Below are 20326 nucleotides of genomic sequence, written 5' to 3'. Positions count from 1 at the left end.
AACGAAAGGGAAGCTGAGAAGCAGTTGGGGGCTGATTATAGAGATCCACTTTCAATGCTGTAAACCCTACTTAGCACCTAGCTTTCTAAATAGTGCAAAGGCACTAACACTATGTGCTGCTAAACCCTATTCCTCCTGAATCTCAAAACCATCTAGAAGTAAAGGCTGAGTTTAGCACTAGGTTCACACTAAAGTGACTCTATTCGTCTAACCTTTTACCTCCCTTTGCAGGCTGGAGCCAAGAGTATCACTGCTAGTAACAATCCTATGTATACAAACTGACTAGATTGAGTTCTGTAATAAGTGGGCACTTTGGCTATTTCACCAAGTGGGCTAATGTCTAGCACAGCAGTATCGGACCATATGAACTAAACAAAAGGAACTCTTCTTCCCAAGTCCTTTCCACCCAACATGATGTCTCCTAAGCTTTAAACTGGCAGATCTCAGCTGCCGTATTTGGAAAGTGTGAACTTGGAATCCTTTCCTGAAGTTGTAACTGATTATAAACGTGAGGTCCTAGCCCAGAATAGATCGTCTGAGTTAGGTTCACTACTTCTATAAGCAAGTGCCAGAGGGGGTTGTGAGCATCTTGCGGCTCAATACAAATAGCCATCTAGATGAACAGATGTCTGCTAGAAAAAAATAGAATGGCTCTAGTTACAAAAACTACCTTTCGAAGAAGGGTGGGCTAAAGACCAAGCAAAGACTTCCTAAACAAAGACTTCAAATGTAGCCCAATGTTACAGGGAGGCATAGAATTTCTTCCATATACCTTTTTAAGTGTAGATAAGACACTCATCCTATTGGAGGAAAAAAGCTTCAATCATGTCTGAGTGTCAGATCTCAAATGACATCACACTAAACCCAACCATACTAGGCCTGCTAGTCACTCTTCCAGAATCTTCATTAAAGCAACTCTAGCTTTAAAGGTAGGGGATTCATTGTTCTGTTACATCATCTGATACCCAACTTCTGGGACCTATGGTATGCCATAAACACTAAGCTGTGTTAAGCCCTCCTAGGAACAAAATACGAGACAGGTTAAGGAATGCCCAGTAGGGCTTGGCTTGGGAGGAACATGTCTTATTTGGTAGCACAGCCCTAGTCCATTCTAGCGCTCTGAGGCCACAGTAAAGACTGTAGCCAGAATCCCCTAGCTTCTATTTAGAGGGAAATACAATCCAGATTTAGACTCCTTTTTATATTGGCATCCTTATTGAGGTCTCGGAAAGTCCTTATGCAGGCCAACCCAGACACTACTCCTGCAGGCTGGATGTGTGCTATGGGTGCACAACCTGACTGGCTCCTAGTGCTGGCCAGAGGGCCAGACTGAGCCCTGTCCAGCCTGTACTGTGAGAAACATGCACATCCTTGTACTTCACCCTGACATAAGACCTCTAAGAAATACTAAATGCTTAAAGTAGGCATGAAACACTAGGTTTCAATGTTCTGTTTATACTCCAGCCAGAATCTGTAACTTCTGTCTCCAGTGATGGCAAGTTTGTGTGCTACTTCCCTCATATTTAAGAAAGAATTGCCCAGTGTGGCTACAGCTGACAGCTGGGACTCTCCTGAGAGCTCACTTCTAGGAGCTACTCTAAGGACCTTCCAAGGTAACCTATCTACCTCGGGCCATAGCCTTGTGACCAGTACGAGCAGAAGGCAATCGATTTGGTAGGTGGATTTCTTGGCCTTATACATCCTGATGTACAAAGACTTACCTAAAGTTTATGGAAGAGAACTTACATACACTCACTTTGGAGCAACACCAGGTTCCCCCTGGCTCTTGCTCCCTAGGACAATGTAGGGAGTAGCTGTACCCAGATTAGATTCTAATCACGTTATCAAAGGATGGGTAAGGATATTGTGCCCTTCTCTCTATAGCTTGCTTTTTTTTTGCTCTGAGAAGATGCCCTGTGTACTGATCGACAGTTTTCACAAGAGGCATTTGTGACAAAGCTGTACCTATGGGTGAAACTGTCCACTTCACCAGGAATTGGACAGTAGGCTGTCCCCTCATGAGCACTGATGGCTGTAAGAAACAAAAGCTTAAATCGACTCTCAGGATACTTATCCCACTGATTTTTCTGGGCCTTCAGTAGGAATCCGACAGTGTTAAATTTATTTGGGGAGTGATTGTTCCCTTGTGTAACCGTCCCCTGCCATTCTCTGCTCTGCAGTCACCTTTGCCTGACACTAACACAGCTACTCCAGCTCTCTCCTGATCAGTGTCAGGAGTCCTCCCATTCCTGGACTTGGACTTTAAAGTGGGTTCCTTGTAGATGACATATTTGGGTGAGTGGGTGGGCAGTGGGGCAAATCTTAAGTTGGTGAAGTTAAGCTCAGTCACTCGAATGGTGTGTCATGGTCTAAAGTAACATACCCATCCCCTGACCTAAACTTTCTTGGGGGTTTTGGTCTCTAAATATTGAATAAACCTCACTACACAAATCTTTAAACTGGTTTATTTTCATGGGGTAGACTTGCAGGAGTGGGGTGCTGATTTTGAGTGCCAGGTATAGTAGTTCTTACTAGCTGTTAAATTGCTTTCCAGAAAAACATACCTTCACACCACTAGCTCCCCTCACATTAGCCCTAAGAGGCAGAATGCTAGCAAGGAATTGGAATCTTGACAAGATATGAAACACTCAAACCCCAATCTTGTTGGCATTTTAAACTTAATTGTCCCATACAATCCCTTCTGCCTATTGATGCATCATGAACTATTCCTAAATCAAACACAAATATCAGGTCTACTTCCAACCATTGTTTCTTGCAGAATGTCTAGATAAGCACTGTTTTCTACTAGAAGGCAGAAAAACCAAAATGTAACACTTATACAGTCCTCCTACCTTTACATTTGTCTCTAGCCATCACCTGAACTATGAATTAAACTGAACTCATAGTTCAAATGATCGATGAATTCTTTTTCCTTCATCTTCCAGCTCCAGGGATTTAACATCCTAAGATCATGCCCAGAAGATAATTAAGCCTTGTTCCTTAGCCCTTCTGTCTTCCCTTCAATAGATGCATATTTAGAAACTGCAACCTTCTAACAGGGAGGCTATTTGAATAGGATATAACTGGGGTGTCAAACAAAATTGCTTGTGGCTTTGGAATGTGGGGTAGGCTTCTACACAATGGCTTTATCTCTATCCCCCACTTGCCACTAATAGGTCATTAACTTATCTGGGCTATGAATGTGTTCCTGTTGCGTGTGTACCAAAACCATAAACCCACAGCCACCCTGGCAGATCACACATGCGATGTTGTAGAGGTCTGTCTTAGAGCCAAGTGCTTTATATAACTCCACAGTGGTGGCCCCAACCTGCTTGCTTTTCAACAGCTCCATGTGACACCTTTGCCTGTCTCTCAGTGACAAGCCAGGACCTTCTTCAGGCATTTTCCCATCCAGCTAATCAAATGGCATCAGTGGGAATGTTTACAGCTTGCTGCCACTTAAGGAGTGTTATCAGAGCCCTTCTAATATCAGCCCCCAACCCGAGTCTGATAACAGAACAGGAGGGGGATGGAGGATGGACAGCCTCGGGAGAACTGGTGAAGACCAGAAAACAAGATGTCAATCTAATCTGAGACCTCCCATAGGGCCCCTACCATGGAGTAGCAGCTTGGTCTGAAAATTCCTTTCTGAGGATGACACATGTGTGCCTCTAGTGCCACACAGATGTTTGGCTTCCAGTGCTATTGGTCCATTCAACACTAAAGCACCTACCATGTACTGGACTGTCATTTCTGTGGTGATGAGATGCATCCTCCACCTGGTCAAAAATGTGGACAAAGAATCAAACCTAGTTGATCTCTACCTTTGTGTGACCTTGCCTTTGGTCATTGTATTAGTCTGTCTTCACACTGCTGATATTCACCCAGTCTCAGGTGTCTTTTATAAAGGGGTTTAATGGACTCAGTTCCACATGGCTGGGAAGGCAGCACAATCATGGTGGAAGGCAAAAGGCTCTTATATGGTTGGCAGTAAGAGAATGAGAGGCAAGTAAAAAGGGGCTTCCCCTTATAAAACCATCAGATCTCAAGTCTTATTCTCTACCATGAAAACAATATGTGGGATAACTGCCCCTGTGATTGTCCCACAATACGTAGGAATTATGGGAGCTACAATTCAAGATGAGATTGGGATGGGGACACAACCAAACCATATCATTCTCTTTTCACCAAATTTTCTTTCATTTTTGGAAGTAGACAGTGAAGATTCAAACTTTTATTTCAAGTAAATTTAGATTTCCAGGTATCCCGACTGTATATAGCTGTATTTTCTTTAATACTTTAAATTCTGGGGTACATGTACAGAATGTGCAGGTTTGTTACATAGGTATACATGTACCATAGTTTGCTGAACCCATCAATCCATCTACATTAGGTATTTCTCCTAATGCTATTCCTCCCCCAGCCCCCCACCCCACCCCCCAATAGGCCCCAGTGTGTGATGTTCCCCTGTGTCCATGTGTTCTCATTGTTCAACCTCCACTTAGAGAACATGTGGATATGAAAAAAGCCTATCACTGGTCATTAGAGAAATGCAAATCAAAACCATAATGAGATACCATCTCACCAGTTAGAATGGTGACATTAAACATTAATCATTAAAATATCAGGAAACAACAGATGCTGGAGAGGATGTGGAGAAAGAGGAACACTTCTACACTGTTGGTGGAAGTGTAAATTAGTTTCAACCATTGTGGAAGACAGTGTGATTCCTCAAGGATCTAGAACCAGAAATACCATTTGACCCAGCAAACCCATGGCTGGGTATATACCCAAAGAATTATAAATCATTCTATAAAGACACACACCTGTTATGGCACTGTTCCCAATAGCAAAGACTTGGAACCCACCCGAATGCCCATCAGTGATAGACTGGATAAAGAAAATGTGGCACACACATACCATGGAATGCTATGCAGCCTTGAAAAAGAATGAGCTCATGTTCTTTGCAGGGATGTGAATGAAGCTGGAAACCATTCTCGGCAAACTAACACAAGAACAGAAAACCGTATCGGCCATTCTTATACTCTAAAGTGGGGATGTCTTCTGAGCATCAGTTGTACTTAGAATGCAGTGAGGTATGACAGGTTGAAGATCAGCTTTGACCCTATCACAATTCTGACATGAACTTGGCATCTGAGCTCTACCAGATTCCTTTGGGGAGAATGGGATAGTTAAGTAAGGCAAGAAACCTAAAGTCAGAGGTACCTTGAAAGGGCTCCAATGAGTCTCCTACTCCTACTTGACATACAAACTTTTGCTGGGAAAACATACCATCTATATCATAGATTACTTGGTAACCTTATCGGCCTAATACTGATACTCAATATTGAGATCCTTGTGCTAAAGCAGGCAACGTGCAACTGTCTGATTGGGTTAATCACAACTTAATCCCAGGTAGACTTGCTGGCTTTGTATTTGGACTTTCAATGCAACAGTGGTGGGCACTCCAGTAACCAAAGGTAGACTTGGCACCTAAGCAAATGAATATGGTTGCATTTGGTGCCTTAGAGTTGTACAGTGTGTTCATATTCAGACATCTAGGGTCTGTGTATGACCCCTGTCCATAGTCAGTGACCAGGGGTTGGAACACAGAAGGGTGAAACAAAGCACCTCAGACAGCTGTAAGTCAGCAGTCCTCACCCCAGGCACCTACTTCTTTTTGAAGTGAGGCCTGGCCCTCTACAGCTGGAGGGACTTTCAAATAACTATGCTATCAACTAATTTGCCTTGAGTGAGGTAGAATTCTTGTTCAACAAGCAGTTTATAAGGTCACCTAGTGAAGAGATTCAAGCTTTTCTAAAACTGCTTCTATGTGCAACCTACCTCCAACTCCCACAAGCACCATGTATGCAGTCAAAACACAGCTGTTGGTAACTGCACGGATTGTAGAAAGTTTGTTCAGACTACAACATGAATTCAGCTGGTGGACTGTTGTAGCAGGGAGATGGTGAAAGTCCTGTGGTTTTGCACACTCAGTTTAATGTCGATCTACCTCCCACTGTCTTAAACTCCAGCATCTGGCCAAACATATGAAGAACAGACCAGTGGAGTAGGGGTCTGAGTGTGTGGAGGGGAAGCAAGCTTTCAAGGGCTGAGCATGAAACTCTCAGGTGCTCAGCCAACCTGCCTCACACACCTTCCCAGGAACCCAGGCTGCAGGTTCCATTGGGTGGGTCCATCTACTTTTGTGTCCTTCCTGCAGGAATAGTTCTGGCTTTCTGAGCTCCTTTCAGGCATACATGCCACCTCATCTGGAAATTCCTGATTGTTAACTTCGCTTTGTCCTTACAAGTTTAATAACTCTTAATTCCTTTGAGCAAAACTTGGAGAAATGTGATCAGTCATGTTTACCTAGAATTTTCAATAGCATTCCATTTAGGATTTAAGTTTTGGGAACCCTCTACCATGTGCCCACCAACAATAGTACTCAATATAAATACTGCAACTAAAGGATATAAATCTGAAGTAATGCTCTAACTCAGATACCATCCTTAAACCATTCAGTAAAGTGTCCTTCCACAACTTTGGTCCTACTTGTCTGCTTACCCTATCACTACATCGACAGACTTAGGTGGATGAGTTTGAGGCTGTGGAGGTATAACAGCCCACCAGATCATAAAGTTAAACTGAGGGTGAATCAGTTATCACCCTATTCCTGGTTTATCTTGAATTCTAACTGAAGTCACTCAAGACAAACACCAGAGTGGGTTTTGCAGCTTACATCTCATGGCTCAAAGGCATTTGCCAGTTTCAACTGGGTTTACCCAAGTGTACCACAGCAAGCTTTCTACCAAGGAACTGCTATAAGCATGCTTCTGAAAAGCCAGAGCCACCTGCTTGGAATGTCTATGTGGTCACAGAGGAAATAGACTTATGTCCCGAGGAGATTTGCTTACGAACTGGAGAGTTACTCATCTGTGCGTGCCTCACTGGCACTAATTGAAGACAAATCAGTGAATGCATTCTAGGTGACACGTTTTGAAAATAGCTTGACTTCCTAGTCCATGGCAAGAGTTAGAATTGAGAGTGAATCTAAAGTGTGCAGTGAGATTCACATAATTACACGTTGCAATAAATCTTAAGTATGCTACTTCAGATGTAACTTAGGCTGATTTATCACTTAAATTTAAGTGCTTATGCTTCAAAGAAGCTTCTTGCTACTGACCTTAAGCCCTTATTGTGAAACGCTATTTCAGTGAAACCTAAGTATGTAGATAGGTGTCTGTAGACTCACCTTTAGCAAGCCTAAGCTAGCGTAAACACCACTCCTAACATCCCAGAGAACTGGCTGCTAACCTATTTGGTCGCTTCTTATGTGCTCAGTATCTCCCATGGCAGTTCCCATCACAAAATCTGCCTGTGACTTGTGTTGGATAGTCCTCGTTTTGACTGAAAACCATCTTCTAGAAAACCGAACCAGCCCTGGAAGCAAACAGATGCTGAGATGGAGTTAGGAATACGAAAGGCTGATTGGAATCATACCTGTGCTAGGTAGGCATCACATCCCGGTGATTTCTCCCCCTTCAATCATACTTCCCCACTTTTCCCTTCAAGTCTGACAGCCTTATGTGGAGGCTCTGGAGTAGAGACTGCACAGATCACCACATAGCGCTGGCTCTCCTACTCCCATGTATCTCTATCTGCTGCATCTCCCTTTTAGCCTGGACAAATGACTACGTTCCAGTCCTTAGTGTCTTCTCCAATCCCACTGTCTCTCAAAATACCCATGACTGAATATCCATCCTTCAGATGTGGCCGCCAAGGTAATGGGGTTGCTAGACTTAGCAAATATAGAATTTTGACACTTGTTTTAGATGTTTTCAACTATAATGTTCCAAATACCTCATGGGATGTTATGTTGTATCTGACAACATAGCCCAAAGTGAATGCTACTTCAGTTCTAACCATTATGGCAATGTTTATTATGAGATAACCCATTTGAATTAGATTTATTTCCTGGCAATAACAATAGACTTCTAAAAGGTTAGGCGATAAGGCTCTTCACCTAAATCATTTGAGACAAGCCTCATTTTCTTGGCAGATCTAAGTTTTGACTTATCTGTAAGTCTTAGAAACAAAGCTAAGACTGGAGGAAGCCCCTGACTGCCCGTGGGAATAATCCTAGCTCTAAGGATGTTATTGACCAGACCTGTTACTACTCAAATCACTGGCCAAATATTGAACAGGGTGAGTTGGTTCTAGTGTGCTCCACTAAGAACATGACTCCATTAACCTGTTGTCCAACTGCAGAATCCTCCAATCAAATACTCCTTGTATCATGTTTCCAGGAGCTAACAGGGTTGCCTAAGGTGCTCTGCATCAGGTTTATTCTAGAATCTTCAGGACCCTATAAAGCGCCTTGATAACTTGCCTTGATGTCTTTCCCTTTCTAGCCTCGAAGGAATCTGGAAAGGAAATACCTGAAGTTTACACTGCAGGGTGTGTTGTCAGTGAACACCTGGTGGCTTAAATTGCTTATAGCCTTATCTTTACCTTCACTTTCTACTCTGGCAGCTAGCCGGTGCTCAGTAACCAAATCAAAGGTCAGTAACCAAGTGAATAAAAAGTTAAGCAGAAACAGTAAGTGCTTAGCTGCAAAGTATCTCCCCAGAATACTTAGTCGCAAAGAAGTAGTTATCGCAGAAAATTCAAACCACTTGAATCGTCTGCTCAGTTAACATCACCAGCACCTGTCACACCACCCGATGTGAAGAGCCCTTTTTATTGCATCCTTTCTGTAATGCCTCTCCCCAAAATATGTAACCTCAATCATGAGGACACCTGCCATGCCCTGAAGGAACACTTCACAAAACTGACCAGAACCCCTTTAAAAGGATCAGTCAGACTGAGCTGTAAGACTAAATGCAACATAAGATTCTAGACTGGATTCTGGAAACAAAACATTAGTGAAAACTAAAGTCAAATTCCATAGCTTAGTTGGCACTTTATCAAGGCTAACTTCTTAATTCTGATAGCTGTATGGATATATTAGATGCCAAGGGGAAGTTGGGTGAAGGACTATAAAGGAAATGTCATTCTTTTGACTTAGTTTTAGCTATCTAGAAGTTTAATATGTGTGTCAAGGACTCATGCTTCCCTAATTTGGTTTTGTGCTCAGGTGAGTGCCCTTCCTGGAAGGCGATCCTGCTATAATCTTCAATACAACAGGATTTTTACAGCAAAATGTCTATCCTGGTCAGTCCATTCTGGTTTGGGTTAAGGCCAGTAAATGCTCATAAGGGAAAAGCACCCTAGCCTGGACATCTCGGTGTCAATGCAGACCTCCCTGGATCTAAGGAATAGGCAAGTGTGGAGGGTGAACATAATTGACCATTCCCTCCCATCACTCACCCCTGCCCATGAAGGACTGCTAGCCATGGGTGGAACCCAGTGAGTGAAGATCATTTGGAGACCTGTGGAAGACTTCAAGGCCGCATTAACTAAGATCACAGAAGTGACACTTAGGAGGCGCCTACAGACATACTGGTCAACCAGGTCATGGCTTTTCCAAAGGCTGAGACACTGAGGGACTACTGCCACTGGCTTGAGCCTTGTGTATGTTCTTAGGGATAGGTGAGTCTCAACTGCAGCAGCAAAAGTGACTACTGCACTGTTTGGAGGTGGGTGGGGCAAGTCTTTCTGCCTTAAGGACAGAAGCTAAACTGATTCCAAAGACAGACTCAGAAGCCAAAGCAAGAAGAGAGATCCTGAGGGTGCATGAAACAGAACGGGATGACTTGGAGGGAATGACGCAGACCACATGTGGGCTGAGGGTGTGATGATCAAATCACAACCATGCTAATGTGATGCCCGTGTATGTTCTCATTAGCCTAGTTATGTACAACACAAATATTCGTAATGGTAGCTACAAGGCTCAACAATTAAGTGTAGTGTTCTTCTAGGTGTTAAGAACTTGAAAGGAAAACGTGTTCTTGTCTCAAGTATAAGAACCGTGGAAGATGACTGACAGAACTGAAACGAGCTCAGGGGTGGGATAGGGCACTGTGAGGGAGCCATTTCAGATATGAAGCATCATGATTGTAGACCATGAGTCAGGTTGTTGAGAACAAGTGAGAGATACTCATGCTAGACTATCCATGCTTTCCTGTATCAGGAAAAGCTTTGAGGATATGTGTAACTGACCTTTTTTATGAAGCCTAAACTAGGATGCCCCTAAGCAACTTCACATCCTGAATCCTACAGCTGGGAAAAAAACAAGATCCAGGGACTGGCCCAGTTCAGATAAACCACTTCCTGAAGTCTTCCTTCCAAGGACATAACTCCTTTTCTTGCTCCATCCTTTGGTCTTCATTCTACTGTTTTTAAAGTTCTAAAGCTCTACTTTCTTTCAAAATGTTCTTGAGCAGGCTTTTTCTCAACTCACAGGTTCCTCTGCAGATGTTCACCTACTTCTAGGATCTCGGGCCTCCCTGGTAGATGGAGCTTTATGAATATCAATCTCCCTGAAATGATCTTGGGTTCAGTCTTTCCCAGTGCAAGAAGTCCACCTTAGCACGTTTGTTTTCAAAATGGGGACAAGGTCCCTGGAGCTAAGATCAGTAGCTGCCGTGGTCTGAAGCTAGTTTCAGAAAAATGCCAGTTGGTGCTTAGCTTGTTGGATTTGGTATGCTAAAGCCTTTGACTTAATGGACCACCTTTTGTTATGCTAAAACAGCTCCTGTTTTGGGCATCTAGCTTTCTTAGGGCCCATCTAGGAGAAGGTAAGGCAAATGACAGTACTTATCTCAGTCCTTGATATGATGCCATGATTGGCCTACTGACTTCACTTTAGACTCAGGGGTAGGAAAGGGAGGTCTACATGCCTGGAACCGCACCCCCCCCATAGTTGTGTAACTGAAGGGCCTCAACTCGGTCACCCTGCAGGGGTTTTCCTGGTATACTTGTTAATGAGAGTTGGTTTGAGAGTTGTCTCCTTGTGACGGTCATGCGTTTGATTAACTCACACATTCCTATACTCCATGGGTCATAGATACCTGTTCTCTTGACCCATTTGTATTAGAAACACATCTGTCTCAGCCAAATCCCAAGCCATAACTAAGTCCTATGAAGGACAGAAGTGTAGTACCAAGGGGTTGATGAGCAGATTTGATCTTGGAAATCCAGAGATCTCTACGGATGCACTCTTCTAGAGACAAGTTTGGGTAAAGCTTCTCCAGCCAGGTGTAAAGAGCTTTATAGACTAAGGACTAGACAGAGGCTCACATGGCTAAAGTGTGGAAACTGGGTGGTCCAACAGCACAAGGCCAGTACGAGTTGAGGATGGTGGTGGTAGATCACAGGCAGCTGACACAACATCTGGGGGGTGTTACCAGAACTGGCTCAAAGGTCTCAAACTAGCAGTTCAAGTAGGAGGCTTAATGGAAAACTTGAGAAACTAGATTTTTTAGGCTGGGAACCTAGGCACTTTGACCACTCCACCCCAAGCTCCAATTCAATCTGGCTCTAAGTTTGCGCCAGCTCTAATTGCCCTGGGGAACGGCTAGGAACTCCAATGACAGGTGAAGAAAGTATCTTCATGTGATCTCAGCTCTCAGCCAATCAGGCTAGTGGTCTGAACACAAATCTAGGTTCTACTGGGAGCTTTAGAGCAGAATAGGAGTCAGAAGCTGACTGGGTTGACTCCCATTTTCCAGAGTCCAGCGAAGGGAATTAGAAGAAGCTGACTGGGTTACTTGACTCCCATTTTCCAGAGTCTAGTGAAAAACCTTCAGTGTCCCTTGGGCTGCTTGTTCTAAAACAATTCCAATGGTGTAGCTTCTCTTCCATAGGACGACTGCTTAATCTAACACCTGTCAGATGTCTCCACCTTAAGCTTTCTCATGGTAGGCTGTTCAGTTGAGTAGACCTGTTTCCCAACCTTTCTCCACTTGTGCTGTCGGCTGGGAACTTGGACAAAATTGGGGGTCGTCTTGCTCTTGGTACAGACTACACGGTTCTGGCTTCTAAAGTGATCTCCTGAGATTCATTATAACCTTAGGCTGGGATGAAGCATATGCTACTGATTTTACAGATGGGAATCATGCTCAGAAGTGAAACAACTCATCCAGAACTGTCAGAATTGGACCTCAGATCTCTTAACTTCCAGTTGGGTTTGTCATCTGCATATGTCCCTAAACTTGCCAGTGTCCCCTTCTAGAATACCCTCTAAGCCTTGAGGCTTCCAAACACATAGTATGTCTTAAAGCCAGCCTCAGACACATTCTTTTGCCTTAGAGTTCTGAGAGACACTGAGCTGATACTCTTGGCCAAACCTTTGGGAGTCTAGAAATGAAGTATAGGTAATTACACTACCTTGCATTGACCTCAAGTGCTTGCCACTCTCGGAAGAGGGAATCTAAAATGTTTGGAGTAGAACTTAAAAGCCAGGGTAAGCATATTGCACACAAACCCATAGAGTCCTTCAGTAAGGGATACAAACTTGGCTCTAAGCTTCCTGTTGGCCTGAAACATAGTCTATGGTGACTAATCCCTCTAAATTCAAGCCTGCTCAGATGCAACAAGATCATCTTGATGCCAGGAGCTGAAATCCATAGGATATACTGATAATGTTAACTATCATTACTATGTTCCAGGCATCAAGGCAGTGTTTTAGTGTCTTAATCCATAAGACATAAGAGATTCTGTCCTTTTTCAGTAAAGAGAACCAGCTCAAGCTTTTGTTCCTGTGAGCTTTGCAGCAAGGAAGTGGTAGAATTGACACTCAATTCTAGGTCTGAGACTCCTAAGCCCAAGCTCTTATTCAGTGCTGCCTTTTGAGTTGGTCTTATAAAGTGATGGTAAACAGTTTTGCCAGTATAAGCCAGGGCCAAGAATTTCTGGGATGATTGTCCTCCCAGGAACAAACAGTCCAAGTACATATCTCACAAGTCTAAATTAGCAAAGTACAACATCTAAGAAAGTAGGTGAAACCTTACCCTTCAGGTAGTCCTTAGTCACCTGTGCACAGGCCCTTGATAAGGCAGAATCTGAGGCTGTGATCTCAGGTCTGAGTCCTGAGTTTTGTGGCCAGTACCTTGAAAGAGCAGCGTTAGGCATGTGCTTCCTCTTTGAAAATCATCCTTCCTGTTTAACCTGTGAATTCCATACAATTCAGCAATCATAACATGGAAGGTTAGTCTGTCATTCTTCAGTCGGCCATTGTTAATCTGAGGGTGTGTAATCGTTGTCTATTCAGTGTGCCTATTGCCATACAGTGAAATAGGATTCTGTTACATAACTTAGATCACTTAATTCGATGCACTTAAGACTCAGAATATTCACTAGTTGTAATGTAGCCTTTACCTTGGTTCACCAACGGTCTACATCTTGCCCCATCTTTCTGAGCAATGCCCTGCCCACTTAGAGATTAATACACCCCCTCCCAGAGTTGTCAGGAATAAACAAGCATGGAAGTAAAAAGTCAGAATCGCTGCCTTTACAAGTGGTACCTATCCTAGCCAAAGTACATGAACCCTCTCCCTAGGACCTCTGGGACTTGGTAAGCTTGTCTGTTGATAAGGCAACAGGTCTCCATCTTCAGGAGTTTAATTGGCTGAGGGCTAGAGCTGGACCAATCCCAGGCAGCCTTACTGATGGAGAACAGAAGCAGCTGCCTACAGGCTTGGGAGGGAGGGGGTGCTTGTGCAGCAAGGAAATATGGGTGGGGGCAGGGTGCTTACAGCTGTGTACCATTACCTACAGCAGTTCTGAGTAAGAAGAATTCTAATACTGGCCAGTTGTCCATTTAGTTTTATTGCTTTAATCCCTCCATTCTGGCCGAGGCCAGGTCCATAACAATATATTTAAGTAATAAGGCATGACAGCCAGGGCCTGCCACGGTGATTAGAACACACCTAGCAGGATGTGAGCAGGTCCAGAGGTGAGGATTGTAATCCCTTGGAAATGCCTGCAATGGTGAAACTGCAAATGAACACAATGCTCAGACCCAGCATGGAGCTGATAGCCAGTTGGAAGCCCCCATTTGGCTTACATGTGCTTCCAAGAAGCATGAGAATGAAGGACTCTCCTGGGACCAGGGAGACACCTGGGTGACAGTAAACTCTGGCCAGTATTACACTCAGCAATTATGTACTAGGATTTAGGCAGTTCAGCCTGTGAATATTTCCTAGCATCTGCTAGAAAAGCTAATTCCTTAAACTTGTTCTAAGACAACATACACAAGTGATAAAGCATCAGGCTTATACTTTTCTCAGCTTAGACTCGGATCATTAGAAGCATATTTCACACATACGATCAAATCATAAGTTCCTGCCACATCTTAGTTTATCTGCTTAAGTATTCTGTGGCAGTCATTCCACACTGGTTCCTGTAGATCTAGCTTGATTTCTTAGCTCAATCTTGTTTGGGGACCCCCCACCCCACTCTACCTTAAATGGGTTAAATGGTCACCCAGGCTGTGACTTTTAATAGACAAAATATATTCTTTGCATATCTTCCTGGAACACTGGAAGGGGCTGGGAGGCTAAGTTGGAACTAGAAAGACTTGGTGTAGATGGTCCAAGTTTCAGGGTTAATACTAGTTAACAGATCAAAGTTACATCTATGGCCATGGAAAAGCTAGGTGGAGGTAGGAGGCTGAGGTGTAGACACTTTCTTCTTGCACTAATAACAATGAGGGTGGATGTATACTGGAGGCCACTAAAGAGTCCTAAGACTTAAAGCATATGCCTCACAGGTAGGTCCACTTTTCCACACACCTGGGAATCCAGAAGTGGAGAAGCACCTCCTATAGGAGACTCCTTCAGATCATCACTCTTCAAAACAAGTTGACTCTAACTTCTCAATGTCCAGAAGACAGCACTCCCATCAGTTACAGAAAGTTCAACCTGGACTCATGGTTTGGAGCCAAGTCAGAATTGCTTTGCTTAGAGCAATTGAAATTAGGTTCCAGACTCTGAATTTGGGTTTGACTATTGCTATGTGGCATTAGGCAAATGCTTAACCTCTGAGCCTTAGTCTTCAAGCTGGATGCTGTACTCCTGCATTAATCTAGGTCCTCAGAAGCTAAAGCAGGATTAGACATGCAAGAGAATTGTAAAGGAAAATAGGTAGGGGGGCTGGAGGACACAACTTTAGATCTTGATGCAAGTCTGACCCTCTGTGAAGAGGCTAAATAGAAGCATATTAAACGAGGCAGTCCAAGAAAGTTTGGCAAGGCCATTGGAGTCATCAGCTTGGAGCCACTCATAGAGAGAATGACCTTTGAGGATTGTCTGCAGACCTCAGCAACTGGGGCCATCTGTCAGCTATGTTCCCAGACTTGATGCGGTTCCACGGTTGCCACAACAGTCACCTGAGATGTGAGGACTTGATAGTTATAATAAGATGCTTAGCTTAGATCAGCACAGATAAGAGCATTTCTAAGAAGGCTGTCTGAAATTGCATGTCACTTATACTGTCTGTGTGCACTTAGGCATGTCACTTTCCTGCCCCATACCTGTCTATCTGGAAAGTGAGACTATTCATTTAAGATGAACTTGGAATGCATGTAAAGTGCTCAACCAAGCAAAAGCTCATATCTTGAACCTATCGTTAGCTCTTAGTGTCTTTAACATCAGTGAATCTGAAATCTCCCTGCTATAGAAGCACATAGCTGGACTCCTCCCTTATCCTCATTCTCAAACTTTCTGGACCAAGGTGCATGGACTACTGGTCTCCATATTTTGTTCTCATACCTGGGAAAATGGCAGACTTTGTCCCCTCTTAGGGAATCCCAACTGCATGTCCAGTGGATAGTCTTGCCAAAAAGCCACAACACTGGTAGAGCACTTAACCATCCCTTACCTGTAGCCCTGTGTGATTGGCCTTGGCCTGGATGAATGAAAAAAACATTGCTTATGTGGATGCAGGGCCAGCTTCATGGATGTACAATCTACATTCACAAAGGGCTTTATGCTTAGTCGGGCCCCATGCTCATTAACACCTTGATGCTGTAGCCTTTGCCTTATAAACAAGGTATCCACATTCTCGCTTTGTACTAGGTCCAGTTAACTATATATCTGGTGCTGCCAGGGCCCTGGTGAGGAGCAGCTGGTGTCTTCGAAGGAATTTAGCTAAAGATGAGGAATAGGTTTCGTAGGGATGTGAGCAGAGCTAAGGAAGCAAACAATAGGAAAGCACTCACAAGTTAGCAACAGTGGGAGCTGCCACAACTGGGTGTCAACTCCAGTAAAAGCCATAGGACAAGGGCTGCCTGACAGAGGTTGGGACCTCAGAACACCCAACAAGACTCTAGACAGGTGGGTAGACAACACTATTGAAATGGATGCATGAATGGACGTTAATTCAGCCTTGTTTGTTCCTGAAGGTAACGACATAGGCCATAGTTTAGGTCTTGTCCATGTTTAGTCTCTTGTCAGGATGACTTAGGACCTTGGGATGGTACTTCCACTGCAAAAAAAACTGCCATAATGCAAATAAGCCTTGACATTGGCTCTCCTATAGGAAATTCTTGTACCATTTCTAACATCACTGAAGAAGCTGCCTTGGGACAGTCTTCTAGGTGTTAGGTTCTTTGCAAATACGTGACTTCAGAGCTGAGTTCACTCTAAACGCTAGTGTCTGACTCTTAAGATCAATGTTTGACCTTGGACTACATCTATTTCCTTTCTGCCTTTTATTATTGACATGCTCTGGGTGAATATTACCTTCTGAGCTAGTTCTATCTGTAAAATGGGAATAACTTCTCAAAACTGCAAGGGTCAGGTAAGGGCCTTAACACTCTTCCTGGTGCACCAGTACTCATGTAGGTGACTAAACACCACTATGTTCTTGCCCCCACAGTCTAGCCTACAGGGAGACAGGTCAGTGTATTACAGCCTGGTAAATGGCCTTGGGTTAAGAATGCTATGGAACTCCTAGAAGAAATTCCTGGTCCCTGAGCTTGATGGAAAACCAGCAAAAGCTGCTTGGAATAACTGGTATCTAAGCAAGACCTGCAAAAGGTAAGATTTGGAAAATGCTGTCTGAGCTCACTGGAATCTGACTGGGTCATTTTGCTCCAAGTGACTCCATTGTTACATAAACCATTAGACATATCATTAGGCAAAAACATGAATTCAGCACAAACTCTCACCCTGCCCATACCCTGCCCATACCCTGCCCATACCCTGCCCATACCCTGCCCATACCCTGCCCATACCCTGCCCATACCCTAGGAGTTGTACAGCAAACAGAAGCAGTCTTGGGCAGGCATAGGAAGTCATAGCTGGAAAGTGTGCCCCTATCCTAGCTCTCTGCACACCCTCAGGGTAGAAGGAATGCCACGAGTCAGGCATTCCTCTTCCTTTCCCCAATGCAAGCACGTGGGGGACCCAGCACTTCCGCCACGGCTTATGAAGGGCTCCAGCAGGGGTCAGACTTCCCCCTTCATCAGAAACCCTAGATGAGCAGATGGCTGACAATGCCTACCATGTTAGCCCTGGGACTATGTTCCCCCAGGTTTGCCGGCACCCAGTAGAAGACCTGGTGCCTGAACGCAAGAAAGTGAACGTGCACATGTGTCCTCCCTGACAGCCATCCACAGGAAATACATTCATTTCCAACCTGTTGGCAAGGCACTGACAGTGCAGAGAGTCACAGCTGTGAGTGTAGAAAGGTTGCAGGGGAGAAACAATTTCCCAGCCCCAAGCTGCTGCGGAAGGAGAAATTGAACACTTGCTTGTAATTTCCCCCTGAGATCTGCTGGGGACTAATCTAAGTAGGCACTTGGGCTGAAGGGCAAGCACAGTGGGAGCTGGGACTCGTTCCAGTCGGCATAATCAATCCCATCCCCTGAGCCAGCACTACTTCAGTTCTGTTTTCAAGGATACCAAAGCCTTACTAATGCCCTCTTAAAGCTGATTTCTTTTGTAGAGGTGTTGTCTTAAAAACAGACTTAAACCTGGGTTTCAACATGTGACTGTGAACATGGTATTACTAAAAACTCCAGTCTCCTCTAAAATGAGTATTGCAAAGACTAAGAACACACATGCAGGATGTGAACCAGGCCCAGTGTATGTCACCTGATCTGTAACTGTCTATGCCTCAATTACTTAGGGCTCATACTGCCCCTTTCTGGGAACCCTTAGGGATAGTAGGGAAGATAGTCGATGAGAGCTGGTTGCTCAGAAGCCTGACACAGACCAAGGTGTGTGCTAGTTTAGGGGGAGCAAGGCTGAGTGTTAATGGCTAAGGAGTGAGAAGTTAGACAAGTGCTGGTGGATGGCTGAGGGTCTCAGACTCGAGAGTATTGCCGATCTCTCGACACAAGCCCTCAGTGTGGTGGTCGATATACCCGTGACCTGAGCTATCATAAACTATTTGGTCTGCCCTAGGATTCAGACCAGAGACTTGAAACCAAAAACTTCAGTAGCTCAACTCCTAACTTGACCCTGTTCCCTGGAAAGCGCTACTCTACCCTGAGTCTTCCTAAGTCTAGTCTTGAAGCCAAGAAAACTGACATTCTTTCCCCAAACTTTGCTTTTCTTGGAAGAAGGCCTCAAAGTCTCCAGGCTTGTCACTTTGCAAGGCATTCATTTCCAAGGTTGCATTATATTCCAAGATTTCTGCTAGAGCTTCAGCCACTGTCTGGATTCTAACTAATGGGAAGATTAAAAAAAGGATAAATGAAGTGCCTCTGCTCTAAGGATGGTGCCTGAGACATGAATTCACAGGTTCTACTTATGTCCCATTTGCTATCTCTCTAGTGAGATGACCACACATAGCTACCAGAAAAACCGCCTATTCTGGGCAATCTGGTTTACCCAACTAAAAAGAGAAGCTCTATTACTGGGAACAGGTAAGGACTGACATTTAGGGCTAACTTGCAATCTTTGTTGAATGGCTTTAGTGTTCAAAAAACTGGTACTGTGGCTTGCTGCATGTCTTAGTGCATTAGCTACTTTCGTATCTGTAAAATGGGCATATTGTCAACCTCATAGGCTTGAGGGTTGGCTTAGGCTACGGAGGTGTCTTGCCTGTTCCTAGCACCTAACTATTTGAATCCTGCCTTCTGGGGTTGTGCATGCTGGGTTGCACATTCTGCACATACCTTAGTAAAAACCGAGTTCTCTAGAAAGGGGAATCTTCAGAGAAATGCGAGTTGTATGTAAACATCTGGGCCTGATTTAGAAAGTCTTTGAGATGGATGCTTTGCAAAGAACAATGCCTTTGTCAGAGGCCGCCTGCATTGCAGGGACACTTAACTGCTAAGTACAAACAGCTGTCCCACATCTGCAGGATCCATTCTCAACTGTACATAGTAGATACTGCTGATTATGAGCTGGACCTTGCCAGACCTAAGTTCATTTGGTATACAGACTGAAGGGTGCTGCTAGGGTTCCAAGGTGCAAATGATGATTCCAGCGAACAAGGAAGTCCTGGGAGGCTGTTTTGCCTTCAGACATGGTTTCTGAGTAAAGTGTGAGATAGGCTGTTTTCTGTAGAACTTGGTATGTAAAATGACAACTGCATTGTTACTGCCCAATGAATTTGAAAGCAGTCTCCCTCCCTTACCCCAAAGAACCGATACAAAGATCAGTATCTTGAAACACTAGGACAATGAGAATCCATAAAAACCAGCCAACCCACTTCCTTGTCTGGGTAGGAAGGTATACTTCAGGATACATCCATTTCATGGAAGAGCCCATTTTACTTGGGTATCTGTCCTATTTGTGACCCCAGTGATAGGAAGTGTTGCTTAAGTCTCTGACTACAGGCACTCAGGTGAGACACTGGGTTGCCTCAAGGTTGAAGTTGGGATTACTGGGACAATGCCCCATGATTTTTGCAGTATGATCTAGTACTGACACTGGACTGGCACCCAACAGCCTGAGTGAGACTCCTGCCTGACCTGACTCAGCTGTGAGACTTCTGTGGCACAGGCATGTCAACTCATCTAGCTTCCTCAGCTGAGACTCAACTGACTTAATTCTCAACACTATTAAACAGGCTTAAAATTGCCTGGCATATGTAGTAAGCTGAGGACTGAATTTCTGCTTTTAAGACACAGGTGCTCTGAAGTAGGTGCCCTACTTGGCCTCCTAGGGTGTTGCAGTGAGGATTGCTCTGAAAGCTACCTATGCAGATAACAGTGACTACACACAGTCCATCATGCTCTAACATGTACTGGAACAACTTGCAGTCCAGCGTTTAACTGCATTGTAAGAAACATGTTTAGAAAAACGTCTAAATGCTTCATTCACTAGGTCAGTCTGAAAGACTCAATGTGTTGAGTGAACTTATGTAATATTCCCAGATTTATTCCTTGAACTTGGGTCTACAGACAGGAACAGGAGTCTTCCCT

The sequence above is a fragment of the Colobus angolensis genome, unplaced genomic scaffold, assembly GCF_000951035.1.
Source record: "Colobus angolensis palliatus isolate OR3802 unplaced genomic scaffold, Cang.pa_1.0 Scaffold79, whole genome shotgun sequence".
Lineage (NCBI taxonomy): Eukaryota > Metazoa > Chordata > Mammalia > Primates > Cercopithecidae > Colobus > Colobus angolensis.
Note: the sequence above shows the minus strand (reverse complement) of the source record.